This window comes from Triticum urartu, chromosome 4A (genome assembly GCF_056163025.1).
Source record: "Triticum urartu cultivar PI428250 chromosome 4A, HENAU_Tu73, whole genome shotgun sequence".
Lineage (NCBI taxonomy): Eukaryota > Viridiplantae > Streptophyta > Magnoliopsida > Poales > Poaceae > Triticum > Triticum urartu.
Genome location: NC_141876.1, coordinates 178,588,293 through 178,601,729, shown reverse-complemented (window position 1 = coordinate 178,601,729; position 13,437 = coordinate 178,588,293).

Below are 13,437 nucleotides of genomic sequence, written 5' to 3'. Positions count from 1 at the left end.
ACGTCTCCAATGTATCTACTTTTCCAAACACTTTTGCCCTTGTTTTGGACTCTAACTTGCATGATTTGAATGGAACTAACCCGGACTGACGCTGTTTTCAGCAGAATTACCATGGTGTTATTTATGTGTAGAAACAAAAGTTCTCGGAATGACCTGAAACTTCACGGAGCAACTTTTTGGAAAATATAAAAAATACCTACAAAAGATGAAGGCCAGGGGCCCACCACCTGTCCACGAGGGTGGGGGGCGCGCTTGCCCCCCTAGGGCACGCCCCCTACCTCGTGGGCCCCCTGGAGCTCCTCCGACTCCAACTCCAACTCTATATATTGTGTTTCAGGGAGAGAAAAAACAGAGAGAAGAATTCATCATGTTTTACGATACGGAGCCGCCGCCAAGCCCTAAAACCTCTCGGGAGGGCTGATCTGGAGTCCGTTCGGGGCTCTGGAGAGGGGAATCTGTCGCCATCGTCATCATCAACCATCCTCCATCACCAATTTCATGATGCTCACCGCCGTGCGTGAGTAATTCCATCATAGGCTTGTTGGGCGGTGATGGGTTGGATGGGATCTATCATGTAATCGAGTTAGTTTTGTTAGGGTTTGATCCCTAGTGTCCACTATGTTCTGAGATTGATGTTGCTATGACTTTGCTATGCTTAATGCTTGTCACTAGGGCCCGAGTGCCATGATTTCAGATCTGAACCTATTATGTTTTCATCAATATATGAGAGTTCTAGGTCCTATCTTGCAAGTCTATAGTCACCTATTATGTGTTATGATCCGTTAACCCCGAAGTGACAATAATCAGGATACTTACCGGTGATGACCGTAGTTTGAGGAGTTCATGTATTCACTATGTCTTAATGCTTTGTTCCGGTACCAAAACATACATCAAGTGGATCAATAGAATACCCCATTGTCACCACGGGTATCCCGCGCAAGACATACATCAAGTGTTCTCAAATCCTTAAAGACTCAATCCGATAAGATAACTTCAAAGGGAAAACTCAATCCATTACAAGAGAGTAGAGGGGAGAAACATTATAAGATCCAACTATAATAGCAAAGCTCGCGATACATCAAGATCGTACCACCTCAAGAACACGAGAGAGAGAGAGAGATCAAACACATAGTTACTGGTACATACCCTCAGCCCCGAGGGAGAACTACTCCCTCCTCATCATGGAAAGCACCGGGATGATGAAGATGGCCACCGGAGAGGGATTCCCCCTCCGGCAGGGTGCCAGAACGGGTCTAGATTGGTTTTCGGTGGCTACGAAGGCTTCTGGTGGCGGAACTCCCGATCTATTGTTCTCCTCGAAGTTTTTAGGGTATATGGGTATATATGGGAGGAAGAAGTACGTCGGTGGACCTTCGGGCTGTCCACGAGGCAGGGGGACGCGCCCAGGGGTGGTGGGCGCACCCCCCACACTCGTGGGAAGCCCGAGACTCTCCTGGTCCAACTCCGATACTCCGTGGGCTTCTTCTGGTCCAAAAATAAGTTCCGTGAAGTTTCAGGTCAATTGGACTCCGTTTGATTTTTCCTTTTCTGCGATACTCTAAAAGAAGGAAAAAACAGAAACTGGCACTGGGCTCTAGGTTAATAGGTTAGTCCCAAAAATCATATAAAATAGCATATAAATGCATATAAAACATCCAAGGTTGATAATATAATAGCATGGAACAATCAAAAATTATAGATACGTTGGAGACGTATCAACGGGTGGCCTGTGGTGCGGGAGACCCAGAGCGGGGGATTTTTTCGGGAGGGGATCTCGCGGGCTCGTGGTGTTGGGAGAATGAAGACGGCGCGGGGGGCGGGACAACTGGCGAAATCAAGCAGCCAAGAACGTGCGAATTGGGCGGCTGGCATATGATCGGCCCAACCGTTCGGCCGGTGCGCCGGCGCCTATCACCGCCCTTGAAATTTTGAGCGCGCGGTCCGCCAAAAATTACGCAGAGACCATATATATGTAATCTCACGCATATGCTTGGTTTATTTCTTAATTTTTTTACACGAAAATTTACCTTCCTCTAAGTTGCACTGTTCATGGTTTTCCCTCTTCCTTGAGGAGCCTAGTGAGCTTTAAGTAAATTTGTTGTTTCTCTTAGTGTTTGGGTAAAAACAAACCCTTATGTGTGTGCCATTGCACTGGAGGGTACTAGGATGAAAGGCATGCTTCGACGTGCCCGATGTGTGTACTCATCTAGCATTGACCCGTTGGAGTATGTCGGTTAGATAAAGAGATGATTCGAACGAAAGAAATATGAGAGAGGCCGCGAGGAAGGGTGCATATCTTAGTCTCTAGGGTGCATGGGCACATGGTGGCATTCTGATAATCATTCGATGATCACTGTTATCTTCCACAAGGATGGATATAGGTAATTGGAAGAGAAGGCTACCTAGTCAATGAACTTGATAGGTCTATATGTGGTTGTCATTCACAAGTGGATCAATGGCCTGACGGTGATCACATATCCCTCGTTCAACCTCCGAGCATGGAAGGCCCCGATCCCCTTACTAACTTCTGTGTTCCTTGGTGAGTATACTAGGTGTCATCCTTTAACATACCGATCAACAAGTATTGAAATCAATATAAGCCCTCGAGACCTCCTTTGTCTTAGTATTAGATTATACGGAATAATTGACGAGCAATGATGACTACAACAGATCACAGTCACCAATCATGGTGGGGAGGGGAGGGGGCTCTTATGGGGCAACAAATGGTTTTCCTCCTCTTTCTCCCTCTCGGAGTCAATCATCGACGTCTTCGATGCGGTTGTAAGGTGACCATCCGATGATCTCTCCCTTACCGCTATCTTGTGTGTCAAGGAGTAATCAAGCTAGCTTTCATCTCTTCGGTTATTCAGATCCACATAGTTGGCATTGCCACAAGAGTTGAGGACCTCAAGATCATACTAGTCTCATGTGTGCAGCGAGGAGCGTGTGGCATGACCCCCTATTGCTCGATTGATGGTTAGCACCAATCACCTATCCTTCATTCAACATCTGAGTGTGAGATGCCTCGCTCCAATTACTACCTTCAATGTTCCTCCTTAGCAAGTCTGCCTAGTGTCGTCCTATTAATCTAGTGTGTTGAGAGCTAATCAATTCTTGATCTAGTGTGTTGAGGGGTAATCAAGCCAACACCAAGGAGTGAGCTAATGCCGAGGGTTAATCAAGCCATGGTCTGATGTGTCAAGGGTAATCAAAGCTGGTGTTGAGGGGTAATCGAGTCAGCATCGAGGGGTAAACAAGTCGGGATCTGGTGTGCTAAGGGGTAACAAAGTAGCGATATAGTGTGTTGAGGTTAATCAAACCGACACTAAGGGTAATCAAACCAACATTGAGGGGTAATCAAGTCGCAACATGGTGACTTTAGTGTGCGAAGGGGTAATTAAGCAGGGGTTGAGGTGTAACCAAGTTGGTATTCGTCTTATTTGACTATTCATACACAAGAGCCATAAAATTTGAGGTTATCACATCCCCCTTAATAGCTACTAGAGTAGTAATTACTCCTTTTGTATAAAAAATGTGTCAAAAAACATTTTATATTTTGATAAAAATAGGGTATTTACTTAAAACATACTATAAGAATATCAAATATAGTGTGTTTGGTGTAATATACCTTCTAGAGCATTCTAAATATGGTTGGCGGCAAGAAAACCCGCGCACACGTCCAATTTTCGATGTAACAGCGCCAAGCCAAAAAAGCACCGACGTGAATTGACCCTATTGCCCATGCAGAAGAGATACCCAGCTACTCTATACGAAGGGCATGTTAGTAATTGACACATCTAAACTCCATAACCCCACCCGACCACCCACCCCGACCCCGCATATCGCTCAAACCCCCCCCCCTTCCACATCCAGCGCCGGCCATGGCTCCACCTCCACCGCAGGGGCCCTTCCGCCTAAACAGCCGGCTACTTCCTCCCGTCACCCTTAGACTAGCCATAGTGGGAGTAACATAGGTGGTAACATCACATTTATCTAGGCAAAAAAGATGATGTGGCAAGTAATTAATGAAGAAAGAGAGACATGTGGTAACATAGCTAGTTACTGTAACATCACACATATCAAGAAAAGATGAGTCTACAACATAATAAATGAAGTGATGCATGACACAACGTATATGTTACTATCCATTGTGGAGGTAGTAATATAGACTAGTAACATATGCATGTTACTACTCTAAGTTACTCCCCACTGTGACTAGTCTTAGCCTTCACCGATCCCTTGACCAAGCCGCTTCCTCCCGCCACCATCCGACGGCCGTGACTCCACCTCCATTGCCGGTCACGACCCCACCTCGCGTCTCCACTACCGGCCAACGCTGCACCTCCACATCTTCCTTCCGCATCCAGTCTGGCTACGTCTCCCCTCCCCCTTCCCGTCCGCCTCCACCAAACCCTAGATGCGCGAGATGGTATGGTCCTTAACCCTCCTCATGGTTGCCTATCTGTTGTTTGTACACATGTATGTGTAATTTGAGGTGGCTGATAAAAGAGTTCTTGTGTTTGATGGCCTTGTGTGACAAACAGGATGGAGTCAGGATTCTAACATGGGGGGTGGCAAGATTTTTCCTGTAGTGTGGACGCTCATCGAAAAATAATCATGCGAATATAACCTAGTTGAAAAACTAAATCTTCATGAAGGTACAGAATATGTGTCTGCTCTGAACAATTTAATTTCCATGGAAAGTTGTCACATACTATCAAATGAGTAAAGCAATTCACATCAATTTACTGCGTGAGGGGATAAACAATGCAAAATATTGTCTTATAGGATACTAATATTCACTATTTATTATTTCTGTTTGTAGTTTCTGCTATTATAATGATGTAGTTCTGTATGGTACAGAGTAGATCTGATAAAAATCGTTGGGCCCCCTGGATTCGTCCCTGGAATGACAAAGTGTAACTTTGGGTTTCATATAGATGTAAACTCACCATGAAAAATTAGTAATCTGTTATTAAGAACTGTTGAGCACAATGCTGAAGCTAGGATAAGAAAGGAGGGGGCGCTGAAATCAATAGTCACTATGCTAAACTGATATATGATATATAGTCTGGTGTTGTGGTGCAATTTTAAAAACCACTTACATCTAGTTTCATGATGCAACAAGCTGGACTCTAAAATTTTGTGTTCAGCCCTACCGTTTTCTCTGAATTCTTGTGCTCGGCACAAGTGGTGTCATGGTTTTTCAAAAATTTCTTCCTTTGAAGTTTTGTGTGCTACCATTTTATGAAAATTTCTGTACCTGAAATTCATATGTTGCTTGTTTGGTAATGCGACATATATTTTTCATGCTTTGTTGATTGATCCATGTTTTTATTCCTATCGGGGCCTCAAGGGATGTAAAAGGCTTGCCAAAAAACTAGTGTGAAAAGACCTGTTGATGGTCCTGGTGGAATTAAGCCTCGACCAACTAAGAGAGTTCATGCGGACTTGCCAACTATTACTAGAACTACAAGGTCAAAGAAATAACTATTACAAGAAGCTGATGCAAGTACTCAAACAGAAGGGATGTCAGACCCTAAATGTCCGACCACTCCTGTCGCTTATGCACTCCACGACAAGGAGTTGCTTGCAACTTTGATGACCACACACAACATGGTGTTGAAGGCAAGTTCTACTACCATTTTTTAATATCTTGACCATTTTTAGGATCAATGAAATTAACCAAACTAAATGGATTCACTTGAATACTGATGTTCACTCTATGAAGGCAGGAAATTAACCTTGATAAGTAATTTCATGTTGCATATGCTATAAATAATAGTGGGCCATATCTATTAGTTTTTATTGTATGATCAATGCACTCTCACTCGCTGCCTCCTTTAGAAGATGATGACCCTGTCCATCATGATGCCAACAACTGTATGGCCAATGGAAGTGATCTCAGTACCCAGCCTGACGAGGACAACCATATGATGAATGAGAAAGGTGATGAAAATCAGCCTATTCAGTTGCTACCGAACTGACTTTTATCTACACTTCTTAAAAAACCATAGAGATTAGCCATGAGATGAAATTTTGGAATTTGAATCCAGAAATTCAATCATATATGCTTAATCTAAACCTTAATTTGGTTTCATTGCACTTTTCTCATTTTAATATCTTACCGTGCTCATGATCCTCTCTTTTGACATGGATTAGCCATGAATGTCCATAAAATTACACCTGTTTTTGTGGAATAGCTAGATGTCTACTATTTCCTCATGGTAGTAATAGTTTTCTAATTAATTTCATGTTGCATATGTTATAAATAACCAGTATTGAAGATTTATATGTTTTTCTGAAACTATTTTCCTGCCGACTGTAATTTTGCAACAGATCCGAACTATCTGATCTTCGTCCAATCCCGATCTTGCGGCCCTAATTTCGCTGGCATTAAAATTGCAACTGATTGAATCCCGCGGCTTCAATTTCGGTCTAATCCGGATCTCGCGGCGCTAATTTCCCGGCATTAAAATCGCAGGCTTTCAATTTCACTCGCATTAAATCATGATTGATTATGATCTACCGGCACTAATTTTGTTGCATTAAAATCGCAACATTGTCGCTATAAAAAAGAGAGCTGCTGGTAAGATTCGTTCCTTTGACCTGGGAGGATGCATGTTTTAAGATTCCACTAAGTAACCATCTGGACCAACTCCATGTTTTGATTAGGTATGGGCTAGGTTATTTTTGTACTTATGTAATGATCAAAGAATATTCCTACTTTCTCCGAGCCATCCCATTTACAAGTGGGGATTTTTATGAGGTATTTTTTTGCACTCATGGTGGAGATTTCTATGAGGTAATTCTACACCCACAAAAAAATCAATGGTAATTTTTACCCAGGGAAAAGTTTTTGAAACACACCCATTATGATAATATACGCATAATAGAGCTGATAGCTCACATACAAATATCATGATAACCTTTTGAAAAGGAAAAAAGTTGTTAAAAACATATCGTGATAACTTGTGTGTATGTAGCATGCATGGTAATATATAAATAACATAGCTGATAACTCACATACAAACACCTTGATAATTTTTAACGAAAAAAAACTTGTTGGACAACATACCATGATAGCTTGTGTTTAAGTGGATTCTCGAGCGCCCCTCCCAGGTAACCATCCATGGCATTTGGAAAAGTTAGAGGGATAGTCTTATAAGGTGGATTTTCCCACTAAAGAGGATCAGATGCATTTTCTCAAGTGGGGCATGTGTAGAGTCCCAAGCACCAACACTATTATTGCTTTTGATGAGTGGAAGGAGGAGGAACCGGACGGTATACCTCTAGACAAGGTGTGGGTACGTTTCTTTGGTGCTCCACCAAAATTGATGAAGCATTTTCTGATTGCTTGGAGCTTGGGTGGGATGATTGGCAAGACTGAAAAAGTGGACATGCCCTTTACTCGTGCACAAGGGGCTGCGCGGTTGCTAGTCAGTGTTGCGAGTGTTGAGCACATTCCGGATTTGGTTAGATGGACATATGCTGGAGTGACTTATATTTTAGAGCTTGAGATTGAGGATACTCCGATCTCCCAGGATGGGGATGAGCCTCAGGATATGGACACAACTGAGGGGGGGCGGAGCGCCCGGGAATCAGGATAAGGGTACTGACAATTCTCAATAGGAGTCGGGAAAGGGACCCAATGCGCAACCAAATAAGGCAGATAGTTCTGCCAAACAGGCGCCACCGTCCACTACTCCGACCACTCTTCGTTTTGGTTCGTTTGAGTCGAGTTCAGCTCCTAGTCGGTTATGGAGCACCAGAGTTGAGGCTGACGACCCGGCGGAACTTGAGTTGCCTTCGGTCCTGAGTCTGACCTACGAGACGACGGCTGCACTAGAGAGACACGTTGACTGTAGCGATGTAATGATGGATTCTCTCCGGCCGGGCTGGTTGTCGTTCATGAGGTAGCTGCGAGTGGGCCGCCCGGCCAGTCCTCTTCGGGAGGGGCACCTGGACAGGTGGTCCGTGCCTCTCCTCCCATCGTGAAGGCATGCCAGTCTTCTTTGGGAGGGGCGCCTAGACAGGAGGTCCATGGCTCCTCTCCCATCACGGCGGCGGTGACCCCTGAAGAGAGGGGGGTGAGGTGCGGGAAGGACACCCGTGCTGTAACCCCCTTGCAGGGTATCGCCATGCAGAGCGAGGAGCTGGGGGTGAGGTGCGGGAAGGAGTCCCGCGTCGTAACCCCCCCCCCCCACAGGACTTTGCCGTACATTGCGGTCAGGCACTGAGTGGCTCCGGGGGGGGGGGGAGGGGGAGAGGGACTAGTGAGCAGGTGGCTCTCCGGTCTTCTTCCCCCTATCCCCTTCAGCTGAGATCCACTCGTCCATGCCCTTCCCTTCTTCACCAACGATAGGGGATGGGTGTGGAGTCGGGATTTTACTCCTTAGGAGAGGACCACAGAGGAGCTAATCACCTTCGGTGGGATTGCGGATCCGATATCGGCTGGCAGGTGTGTTAGCAATCGGGTCCAGGGACAGCCGGATGCGAATGATCTGCAGCTAGCGCGGGCCAAGAGGGCCGCCATGCTTCGTGATGTCGAGGCTACTACAGGTGCGTCTTTTGATAAAAGTTGTTCACGTTTGCACTTCTCAGAAAATGAAATAGTACATAAGGCAAACGACTTAGGAATTTCTTTGGGGTCAAATGAAACCGAGGTCGTCAAATCCATTAATGATATTTTAACTTAGAAGCAGAGAGGGCTTCCGAAATTATTAGAAATCTTGCATCTATCAAACCAATGAGTGACAATGATATGAATAATTTAGGCATAGCTGATCTCGCAAATATTTGTAATAACCTTTTGCCTACCGCGGAGGAGGAGGATGAGGAGGATTTGGAGATTATAGACACGGTTGAGCCTCTCCCGATGGGGGGGAGATCCTGTGGCCACCGATCCTTCTATCCCGCAGGGAGTTGAGGATAAGCCCAAACGACCCTGGAAGAGGAAAATTTACCCTCAGTCGGCGGTACGCAGAAGTGCCAGAGTTAAGCATAAAAAATATTTCATGATGACTTATGAAAGGAATTTTCCAGAATAGCACAGGTCTAGCAGACTTGGCTAAACAAAGATTCTTAGCAAAAACAACGATAGAACAACACTTAGACTTTATCGCACTTTTGGAGACTGGACGAGATAATTTCACACCACAGTTCCTTCAAACTCTCTCCAGTGGTATAGATTTTGATTGGCACATCTTACCTCCTAGAGGCCGATCCGGTGGGATTTTACTAGGAGTACGGTGTGAGACTTTAGAGGTGCTTAATGTGGTTCACAGAGATTTTTCGGTCAAATTCAGGGTACGATCGAAACTAGACGGGGTTCGATGGTCCCTAGTAGCGGTCTATGGGGCAGCACAACCTGAACTCAAACCTGACTTTTTGGCCGATCTGGTGCGGATTTGTGGAGATGAAAATCTGCCTATACTAGTTGGGGGGATTTTTAATATAATTAGGAGAAGAGATGAAAAGAACAATGACAATTTTGATGGACGATGGTCCATGATGTTTAACATGATTATCGAGAGTCTCAATTTGAGAGAAATTGAGCTCACCGGTAGACAATTTACATGGGCCAACTCGTTACCTATTCTGACTTATGAAAAGTTGGATAGGGTTCTTGCTAGTGTGGAGTGGGAACAAAAATATCCGTTGGCGTCGGTTCATGCGACGCAGAGAGCGATCTCGGATCACACACCACTTCTTCTAGACTCGGGGTAGGCTACACCTGTGGCAACTAAAAATATCTTTTCCTTCGAGCACAGTTGGTTTGAGCGAGAAGGCTTTATGGAGATGATTGCACGAGAATGGGCTAAGCCGGTTAGTGGAAGGACTCATGTTGAGTGATGGCAAAATAAAATTAGACATCTCCGACAATTTCTGCGCGGTTGGGCCAGAAATGAGAGTGGGATCTATAAACAAGAAAAAGAGTGTCTTACTCAATTGATTGAGGCATTAGACTTAAAGGCAGAGGTCACTCTTCTCTCTGTTCATGAGCAATGCACGAAGTCCCAGGCTGAGCAAGGTCTACGGGCCCTCTTGAGAGAAGAGGAGCTGAAGTGGGCATTGCGTGCGAAAACAATGAGGGTTGTCCAAGGGGATGACAATACACAATTTTTTCATATGGTTGCAAATGGCAAACATAGGAAGAAAAAAATCATACAGCTTGAACAGGACGAGGGGACAATAGTGGGACATGAAAATCTGAAGGCATACATCTCTAACTATTATAAAAAACTTTTTGGTCCCCCTAATTCATCTACGGTGTCCCTGGACGAATCTGTGATTGATGATATACCTCAATTACAGGCAGCAGAGAATGATGTTCTTTCTGCACCGTTTACTGAAAAAGAGGTTTATCAGGAAATTTCCCAAATGAAGTCGAATAAAGCATCGGGACCAGATGGATTTCCTGCTGAATTCTATAAGAAATGTTGGCATATTATTAAAGATGATCTTATGCCTATGTTTCATGATTTTTTTGACGGGCATTTGGAGTTGTTTCATCTTAACTTTGGGACGATCACGTTGTTACCTAAGAAAGATGAGGCTGTTCGGATCGAACAATTCCGCCCCATTTGCCTGCTAAATGTGAGTTTCAAAATATTCACAAAGGTAGGAACTAATAGATTGACACAAATTGCTCATTCGGTAATCCAACCGAGCCAGACAACGTTCATGCCGGGACGACACATACTGGAAGGGGTGATCGTTCTACATGAAACGCTTCATGAGATCCACTCGAAGAAACTAGATGGGGTTATTTTCGAAGTTGACTTTGAGAAGGCGTGCGATAAAGTAAAATGGCCTTTTGTTCAACAGGCAATGCGCATGAAGGGTTTTATTGAAAATTGGAGGAAGCAAGTTGATACCCAAGTCCAGAAAGGTAGTGTAGGAATCAAGGTGAACGACGACATCGGTCACTATTTCTAGACACATAAGGGGTTACGACAAGGGGATTCCATGTCTCCTCTTCTGTTCAATATTGTGGCAGATATGCTGGCCGTCATTATTCGCAGGGCCAAGCAGCATGGCCACGTAGAGGGTCTAGTTCCTCATCTTGTCGATGGAGGGGTTTCCATTCTACAATATGCTGATGACACTATTCTCTTCATGGAACATGATATGGCTAAGGCACGTAATATGAAACTTATCTTATGTCTCTTCGAACAATTGTCTAGATTAAAAATCAATTTCCATAAGAGCGAGGTGTTCTGCTTTGGGAAGGCCAAAGACGAGGAACATAAATACAGACAACTGTTTGGGTGCGAGTCAGGTGCCTTACCATTCAATTACTTGGGTATACCGATCCATCACCGTAAACTCTCCAATAAAGATTGGAAATGTATTGAAGAACGAATTGAAAAAAACTATGCTGGAAGGGTAAGCTTATGTCATATGGAGGTCGGCTAGTCCTGATTAACTCAGTACTGACTAGTATGCCGATGTTCCTTCTGTCGTTCTTCGAAGTTCCGAAAGGAGTTCGCAAGCGTCTTGATTTCTTTAGATCACTCTTCTTTTGGCAGTCTGATGAGGCCAAGCGGAAATACCATCTCTCGCGATGGGATATCATTTACCGACCTAAAGACCAAGGAGGTCTCGGCATTGAAAACTTAGAAATCAAGAACAAATGTCTTATGAGCAAATGGCTTTACAGACTAGAGACTGAGCCGGAGGGTATGTGGTCTCAAATCTTGCGTAATAAATATCTTCATTCGAAAACGCTAGCCCAGGTTACCATGAGACCGACTGATTCGCCGTTCTGGAAGGGACTTATGCGCACGAAGGACCTGTTCTTTCGTAGGGTCAAATTCTTGGTTGGCAATGGCATGTCAACAAGATTTTGGGAAGACACATGGCTAGGAGAGACGCCCTTGGCCATCCAATATCCTACACTCTATAATATTGTGCAACGTAAGGAGGATTACGTGGGTACCGTCCTTCAAACAATTCCCTTGAACATCCAATTCAGACGAGTGTTAGTTGGTGAGAGATGGACCGCCTGGATGCACCTGGTTCGGAGATTGATAGAAGTTCAACTATCCGATCAGCCGGATTCAATACAATGGAAATTAACCACGAACAGGAGGTTTACGGTGAAATCTTTTTATATGGATCTCATTAACTCTGGTCCCGTATCACGGTCGCTGCACATTTGGAAAGTTAAGATTCCTTTGCGTATTAAAATATTCATGTGGTTTGTTCACAAGCAAGTGATACTCACAAAGGACAACTTAATTAAGAGGCGATGGGTAGGTTCTTCGCGGTGTTGTTTTTGTGATCATGACGAAACAATACAAGACTTATTTCTTGAATGCCCACTTGCCAAGTTACTTTGGAGAACGATTCATATAGCTTTTAATATTAATCCTCCAGTTGATATTGCGTCTTTGTTTGGGACGTGGTTAGCTGGGGTGGAACAGATTACTGCGGCTCATATTCGGATTGGAATATGTGCGCTATTATGGGCTATATGGAACTGCAGGAATGATATGATTTTTAACAGACAACACACTTTAACTTTTTTGCAGGTTATCTTCAGAGTTACAGCTTGGATCCGTACGTGGTCCTTACTCACTCCTATGGACTCCAGGGAGCCTTTGGTTACTGGGTGCAACCAATGGGAGATGGTAGCTCGGGTTATCTTCAACCGGTTCGGATGGCGCTCGCATAACAGGATAGGAGTCTAGAGAGCTGTCCTTTTTATCTTCATTGTGCCGGTTGGCGTGGTTCCCTTGTACTTTTCCTTTTTTTGATACTCTTTTCTGCTCCGTTTTGTGAGCTGTAAGACTTTTATGACGATTCTGGATGGTTAGTAAGATGGCTGCATGCATCATCATGATGCAGAGGCCGGGGGTACGCCTCCATTTCAAAAAAAAAGCTTGTGTGTAAGTAGCATGATAATACATACACAAGAGAGCTGATAACTTACATACAAACAACACGATAACATCAACTAATTTCCAAACGTTCGGTATGAAACCCCTAAACCCTCCCAAACCTAGGGATGGCAATGGGTAGGGTATGGGCGGGTACGACTTTTTTCTGCCCAAACCCATACCCAAATCTTTTTTCTATACCCACCCATTTCAATATCCATGGGCACAAATTGGTACGCATGCCCATACCCATCGGGTATATTATACCCAATGGGTATAGTATCTGACATTGGCATGATAAAGGTAAGCCAAGAAAAGGGCCCAAAACTAAATTTAGGTACTCCGCCATCACAATCCGGTTTGCACTTACATCAAAGTTTCACAATGTGGATTGACACACAAATGTCTTAATCTCCATTACAAACTAACTTAAAAAAACAAGTTTGCAAACTTGCAATGCCAATCACCGTAGGTTTACCTAGCTATTATAGGGTTTACTTTATTTATTAATTTTTCTGGGTATCCATTGGGATACCCATGGGTATAATTT